The sequence below is a fragment of the Gigantopelta aegis genome, chromosome 3 (assembly GCF_016097555.1).
Source record: "Gigantopelta aegis isolate Gae_Host chromosome 3, Gae_host_genome, whole genome shotgun sequence".
Lineage (NCBI taxonomy): Eukaryota > Metazoa > Mollusca > Gastropoda > Neomphalida > Peltospiridae > Gigantopelta > Gigantopelta aegis.
In genome coordinates, this window is record NC_054701.1 from 28,457,770 (window position 1) to 28,465,697 (window position 7,928).

Here is a 7,928-nt window from a genome sequence, read left to right on the forward strand (position 1 = left end):
TTTTAATCTAGTGAAAAAATTTGTTTAATGACACCTGTCGGCTATGTTTAATTAGAGCTGATGCTTTATATGTCAAACACTGACGTTAATTAATGTCACTGGGGGGGGGGGGGGGGGGGGGGGGGACGTAGATCAGTGGTACAGCGCTCGCCTGATGTGCGACCAATCTAGAATTGATTGCCATCGGTAAGCCCATTGGGCTATTTCTCGTTCCAGACAGTGCTCCACAACTGGTGTAACAAAGGCCGTGGAATGTACTATCCTGTCTGCGGAATGGTGCATATAAAAGATCCCTTGCTGCTAATCGAAAAGAGTAGCCCATGAAGTGGCGACAGCGGGTTTCCTCTCTCAATATCTGTATGGTCCTTGACCATATGTCTGACGCCATATAACCGTAAATAAAATGTGTTTTGAGTGCGTCGTTAAATAAAACATTTCCTTCCTTTAATATCACTGGGATAAAATTCAGTGCGTAGTAAACTCTGACCTACTGCATGCACTTTGTATGGCGTTATTACCATCTTCAGATATTAGTAAAACCTTGAGTATAGACTTAAAGGTTTTCTAAGCATGAACCCTGGTCTAAAATACTGTTAGCAATAATACAAAATCCTCTTCTGCTTCATCCGCACATTTAAAAGCTAACAAGTCAAATGTATACTTTCCATATGGAAGACATTACGTACCAGTGGTAAAGCCATGTATTGCCTCGATCGTGCCACCCATCACGTCTGCTAATACGGAGGAGGGGAATAGCTCGGTGGTAGAGTGCTTGTCTGAGGCTGATGTGTTGCAGGATATTTGCCCCTCGTTGGAATCGGGAATTTGTTCCGTCTTAACAGTGCCACAGTGATATGTATGGGAAAGAGTATATAAAACCCTTTTACCTGCTTTTCGGAGTGTTTCACAATAGCTTTCTCTGAATAGAACATTTCATTTTGATCTTATTCCTCACCCCCCCCCTCTCTCTCTCTCTCTCTCTCTCTCTCTCTCTCTCTCTCTCTCTCTCTCTCTCTCTCTTTGTGTATGTGTGTATGTGTCCGACTATTGGATGTCAAACATGACCTATATTTTTTTTCATTAGTAGCAAAGATCTTTTATATACACCATCCCAAGGCCTTTGATATACCAGTCGTGTTGCACTGGCTGGAGCGAGAAATGAATGATTTAATAAATGAATGTTTATCGACACTCAGCACGAAAAATACAGCGGCTATTGAGTGTCAAACTATGGAAAATGCAAACAAATAAAGTGATGATCATCATCAATATAAAAATTCAACAGTTAAATTAAAACACAGTGTAAAGAACTGTGCAAAAATAAATATATCACAGATAGATACAATTAAAATTTAGAATAAAAGTCAGTATCACGTAGAAACTAATATAAGTTCTGGATGGAATCGAAAGGATTCCGTCACATTTCGTTGTCCAAATATATCTTTTCGAGTTTCTTTGAGATGCTTGCACTCTATCAAAATATGGCGCACCGTCAAAGTACACCGACAGTGCACACACTGCGGTGGAGGGAACGAGAAATAGTCCAAATGACCCACCAACGGGCATCGATCCTAGACCGACCGCGCATCAGGCGGGCGCTTTACCACTGCACTACGTCCCGCCCCTTTTGTGTTATTAAGTTTGTCAGTTTTCGACTTATGACAAAGGTCAATGCAAGTTCAAACGTGCAGATCGAAATCCAAGTGACCATATGCACTGGTAAATAATTAGCGTGTGCCTATCCAATTAAGATTCGTCTAGGTCTGTTGTGGGCACGTATCCATGATCAGATAAGAGCTGGGATTGCATTCCAAGACAGAAAGTGGGGGGAATTGAGGTGGGTTAAGAACAGAGAAAAGCATCTTTAGAAGTTGCCAAAGGCATTCTAACATGCAAGAATGAAACGATAAACGGCACCCAAGCACGAAGAAATAATATAGGCTAATAAGAAGTAGTAGATGAAATGCTGCATGGATGGATGTATACATGCAAATTGGGGAGAGGGAAATAAAATCACTGTATGGTATTTGTTTTTCATAAAGTGGGCAGGATTTAGCTCAGTCGGTTGAGTGCTCGCTTGAAGTGCTTGCGTCGCAAGATCAAACCACCTCGGTGGATCCATTCAGTTGACTGGGTTTTTTTTGTCGTTCCAACCAGTGCACCACAACTGGTCAAAGGCCGTGATATGTGCTTTCCTGTCTGTGGGAGGGTGCATATAAAAGCTCCTTTGCTGCATTAGGACATATTTAACGGGTTTCCCCTGATGATTAATTAATCAGCGTGCTCCAAAACAAACTTTAAAACAAACTTTTTCTTATAGACGAAGCAGTTCTATATGTTGGACAGTGAGTCCTATTACCAAGTATGTTATACTCACGGAGATTGGGTTGGTAAAATGGGTTTATTTTCTGCAGTGGCAGTCCTTCTAGAGACTGCAAGTATACCGTTACAATCATGTCAAAACATCTCTTTAGTTGTCTTATATAGAAACATGATCTAGATCTTTTTTTCAAGTTAAAGTTTATTTTGTTTAACAGCACTACCAGAGCACATTGATTTACTAATAATTTAGACATAGAGAGAGAGAGAGAGAGAGAGAGAGAGAGAGAGAGAGAGAGAGAGAGAGAGAGAGAGAGAGAGAGTAGCAAGATATCTTTAATATGCACTATCCCACAGATAGGATAGTACATACCACGGCCTTTGATAAACAACCACTTGTGTGGCACTGGCTAGAAAGAAAGAGCCAATGTGTCCACTCTTGATTTCAAGTGCTGATGGCTTTGCCATTCAGACCGGCCTCGGTGGCATCGTGGTTAGGCCATCGGTCAAAAGGCTGGTAGGTACTGGGTTCGGATCCCAGTCGAGGCATGGGATTTTTAATCCAGATACCGACTCCAAACCCTGAGTGAGTGCTCCGCAAGGCTCAATGGGTAGGTGTAAACCACTTGCACCGACCAGTGATCCATAACTGGTTCAACAAAGGCCATGGTTTGTGCTATCCTGCCTGTGGGAAGTGCAAATAAAAGATCCCTTGCTGCTAATCGGAAGAGTAGCCCATGTAGTGGCGACAGCGGGTTTCCTCTTAGAATCTGTGTGGTCCTTAACCATATGTCTGACGCCATATAACCGTAAATAAAATGTGTTGAGTGCGTCGTTAAATAAAACATTTCTTTCTTTCAGACCGGCCTCGGTGGCGTCGTGGTTAGGCCATCGGTCAAAAGGCTGGTAGGTACTGAGTTCGGATCCCAGTCGAGGCATGGGATTTTTAATCCATATACCGACTCCAAACCCTGAGTGAATGCTCCGCAAGGCTCAATGGGTAGGTGTAAACCAGTTGCACCGACCAGTGATCCATAGCTGGTTTAACAAAGGCCATGGTTTGTGTTATCCTGCCTGTGGGAAGCACAAATAAAACATCCCTTACTGCTAATCAGAAAGAGTAGCCCATGAAGTGGCGACAGCGGGTTTCCTGTCAAAATCTATGTGATCCTTAACCATATATCTGACGCCATATAACCGTAAATAAAATGTGTTGAGTGCGTCATTAAATAAAACATTTCTTTCTTTTTCTCATTCAGATTCTATACTAACAATAACAAATAACATCAAAAGACTGGGCTGTTTTTTAAACATTGAACAGGTCCACTAAAACAGTTATTATAAATATTCAAATATTCGAAAAGTGGTGTTGTGCAAGACTTAATATAAAAATTAAGATTTAGGCACGCTGTCCTGGGCACATCTCAGCTATCTGTGCAGGACCGGCTAGATAAGTCCGTCTATTTTATGTTATAACACTTCACCACGGAACTGTACAGATAGTCATTTAAAAAGGCATCAACATTAGCTTACGTGCTTGCCTTTGTTTTAAGGGACTATACAAACTTTCTTCAAATAAATTTAAAATGAAGAATAGCTTATTTTAAATTCATTATGCTCACTAACTTTATTCGAACTCGCGCCCCTTCTGTCCTGAAAAACAGTCCACAATGCGTGCTTGAACCCTAATTAGATACAGACAAGCAGATACCACGAAAGTTAGAGTCAAAATGTGACCAACGTACATATACATTTGTTGCCAACAACACCCCCTCTCTCTCTCTCTCTCTCTCTCTCTCTCTCTCTCTCTCTCTCTCTCTCTCTCTCTCTCTCTGTGTGTGTCTCGCTATCTCTCTCTCTCTCTCTCTCTCTCACTCTCTCTCTGTGTGTGTGTGTGTGTCTCGCTATCTCTCTCTCTCACAGAGAGAGAGAGAGAGAGAGAGGGGGGGGGGGGGAGAGCGAGAGCGAGAGCGAAAGAAACAAAAACAACATACAATGATAGGCTGGGAATATTTTGGGTCGATTCTCATGGAATTAAAAGTCTTAACCTCTCGACTATCACGACATGCACGGAATGAAGCATCCAATTAAAAGCTCGTTTGTCCAGGACACTGTCTCAGATCTACAATTTAAAAATAAATCTATTCATTCAGACTGACAGTTGTCAGAGGCTACAACTGCAAATACCTTCATCTGATCTACGACCCGTAGACTAGCGAAGACTGTAGATTAAAAAGGTGAAGAAACATGCAGGAAAACATCTCATGCAGAAACACGTAAGGAGTCCTCCTTTTCCCCATACAGCTAAGATTGAATAACTTACCGACAATTAGTGAAGGAAATCTCAACCATACGGTTTTCTTATTAATGTTGCCTCTACGAGTAGCAGCTTCGATAACAAAGTGGTTAGGTCACTGATCTTAAGGCTGGTAGGTACTGCGTTCGCATTCTCGTATCGGCCGCAAGCCAGAATATGTTATAATTGCTCAGTGGGAACATGTAAGACCATTAAATCGACTTCTTTCTCACTGACACTTAACGACTGTCCTGTACAGTGAACCCGGATAACACACACACACACACACACACACACACACACACACACACACACACTCTCTCTCTCTCTCTCTCTCTCTCTCTCTCTCTCTCATTAAAGGCGACAAATTAAACCTTTTATTTTTAAATATCTGCAATGTTGTTTTTGTTTCTTTGCTGCGACTGGAAACATATACTAAAATTAGATTAGTGGAACGTTTAGAGCCATCAAATTGATGTAATGCTTCTTCTGTGAATGTTAGCCCTCCTCTTTGTCAGATTTTCTGTGGTTTATCAGTGGAAAATATAAGTTGGTGTTATGTTATTATGAATCAATATATCTGGCTACAGATCAGTGCAATGACAAATTAAACCTATATGAGATATCTGTGGGATTACGATTCAGGCGCGGATACAAGCGGTTGTCACAGGGATCCCATGACCCCTCCTTTGGAAAACATTAAGGTTCACAAGCCTGCTGTGACACCCAAATATTTTACATTACTTTAGTTTAGACTCAACAAACTGAGCAAGCACCTAAATTAAAATTAGAAATGCCATTACAATTTCCCTAAATTTACTTTATATAAAAAAAAATTACAGTCATTCACTGATGTAAACGAAATCCATTAAACAGCAGCCCGCTTAACGGTTTTATCGTGAAGAATACATTTTTAGGATGATGTGTAACGAATATAGCCAAATGCTGTTGGCAGTAAGAAAATTAATGTTGATGGTCTAATCTAAATGGTTAAATAATACATATAAACCTCGTGATTACAGTTTTAAAATACATCAGGCTTTCAAGTGACCAATAACAAAAAAGTAGGAATAAAAGTAGGAGGATTTTTTATTTAAAGTAGGGAAAAGTAGGGATTTCAAGGGCAAAAAGTAGGGATAGTAGGGTTCTTTACTTACCTTTTCGATGCAAATAAATGACTACTGACCTTTTCACCAATTCTGATGTACATGTACATATATATATAGTGTATCTTTGCTTAGAAACCAGTGCTTCAAGAGGGATTCAGCAACAGAATGAGGAGATGAACCTGGAATGGGTAAAGTTTTATTAGATCCAATTCCAGAACACACACTAACAATGAATATGTCAGAACATGGTGGTATCATCAAGCAAAAACATACATCAAGTTGTTTACATTTAAAGCATAATATCAAACTTATTTGGCATCAGTCACATGGTTTACAAAGTGACATAAGTAAGCAACAAACCAGACAAGACTTTTTTGTACACAGAGTATGTTAAGCTGAAATGTGTTTAACAATGCCAAGGTCATACAAGCAATACTAGCATGACTAGGTTATGGTTTATACGGGTATTTAAAAGAAGCAACAATCTAAACTACATACAACAAACATATGGTTGCTACAGTTAGCATGGTTATAACAAAAACAAGCAAGGGTTTTGTACATTGTCAGGCAGGTATTTTATAGCGACATGGCAATATGTGTGCTACTAGCATGATTATATATATATATTTCTTTATATGAGATAGAGGAGAACTAGCCACCTGAGCTACTTATTACAAGCACATAATTTCTACAGCTGTTAGCTAATATTAATGTTCAGATCACCACCATCTATAGGCATTTAGTTCAGACCACAACCACAAATATTTAGCACAGCTATGCAACACTACACTTTCTTTCCTTTCTCACTTTCTTTCAGTGATGGCACACTTTCAAGCAATTTACGCCTCTTCACATCAATGTCATGCCTCTGTTCTCTGCATTTTTCCATGGCAGCCCTTGCTTGGTCAAGGTTTTTCTTTGCCACTTCCAAGAGACCCTGAGCAATGTTTATCTCAGAAACGTTTTTCTCCTTAATACCATTTATTAGTATTTTACTAGCTTCTTCAAATACACTGTTTGCACGATACAGATCTTCTTGAAGCTGTTTTTCATTAGCTTTCACTTCACTCTCTTTTTGACTTGGCTTCCTTTTTCTTTCTTCATTTTTCTTCATGTTTTGTCTGTACTCTTTGCGATCTTTTTCTTCTGCATACTTTTTCCTCTTAAGAAGTTCTGCCTGTGACTTCTCTTTGTCTAGCCTTTCCTGGTATTTCTTGTATGATTCTTGAATGCAGGTTATCATTTTCCTGATTATTGGCACTGAAGTAACACTTGCCAAATTGCCAAAACATTACTTTAATACAGTACTAAAATATTTTGGCAAGTGTTTTCCCTCAGCAATAAGCATCATTGGGAAAACATTGTTAATGTTAGTCTGTGTACAAAAGCCTTATTAAATATACAATGCAAAGCAGGTACCTGTATTATTATTCAAAGAAATGAAGAATTACCTAAAGTGGGTGCCTCTGACTTGTCAACATGCTCCAGTCATTCTCATCATGGAACCCCTCTTGCAGCACTGGAGACCTACTGCAACAAACTTATCCTACAAAAATACTAGAAACGGCTTTTTATTAAAATCAAGATTTAGATTACTTCAATCAATGCATTTAATTAAAACTTTTCTATTATTTCTCAAACTATTTTCATGAAAAAGTAGGGCTAGTAGGGCTTTTTCAAGAAAAAGTAGGAAAAAGTAGGAGTCCCAACAAAAAAGTAGGAAAAGTAGGACCCGCTTGAAAGCCTGGATACATTCACTTAAAGCGATAGTCTCAAAGTTGCATAATAACCAAACTATTAATGTATATTGTGATGTGTAAATATTATACCTTGAATTACACACACACCCTCTAAAAACAAACAACAATAAAACAAACCAAACGAAAACATTAGCGTAACCAGGATTTTATATTGGGGACACCCACACTGTGTGTGTGTGTGTGGGGGGGGGGGGGGGGGGGCAACCACATTGTATCTATGAGCAGGCCCGTAGCCAGCCATATTTGCGGGGCGGTGCGTTGAGATATTGGGTAGAACTAAATTTATATCATGGGTTTCGAAGGCACTCGAATCGAGCGCTTGAGGTCTAGGGGGTTCGAGGGCATGCTTCTCCGGAATTGTTTTAAATGTAGATGCTCAGAGGAGCATTCTGGAGTTATTTGTGATGGGTTTTTAATATACTCTGTCAAAAAAGAAACGCATAG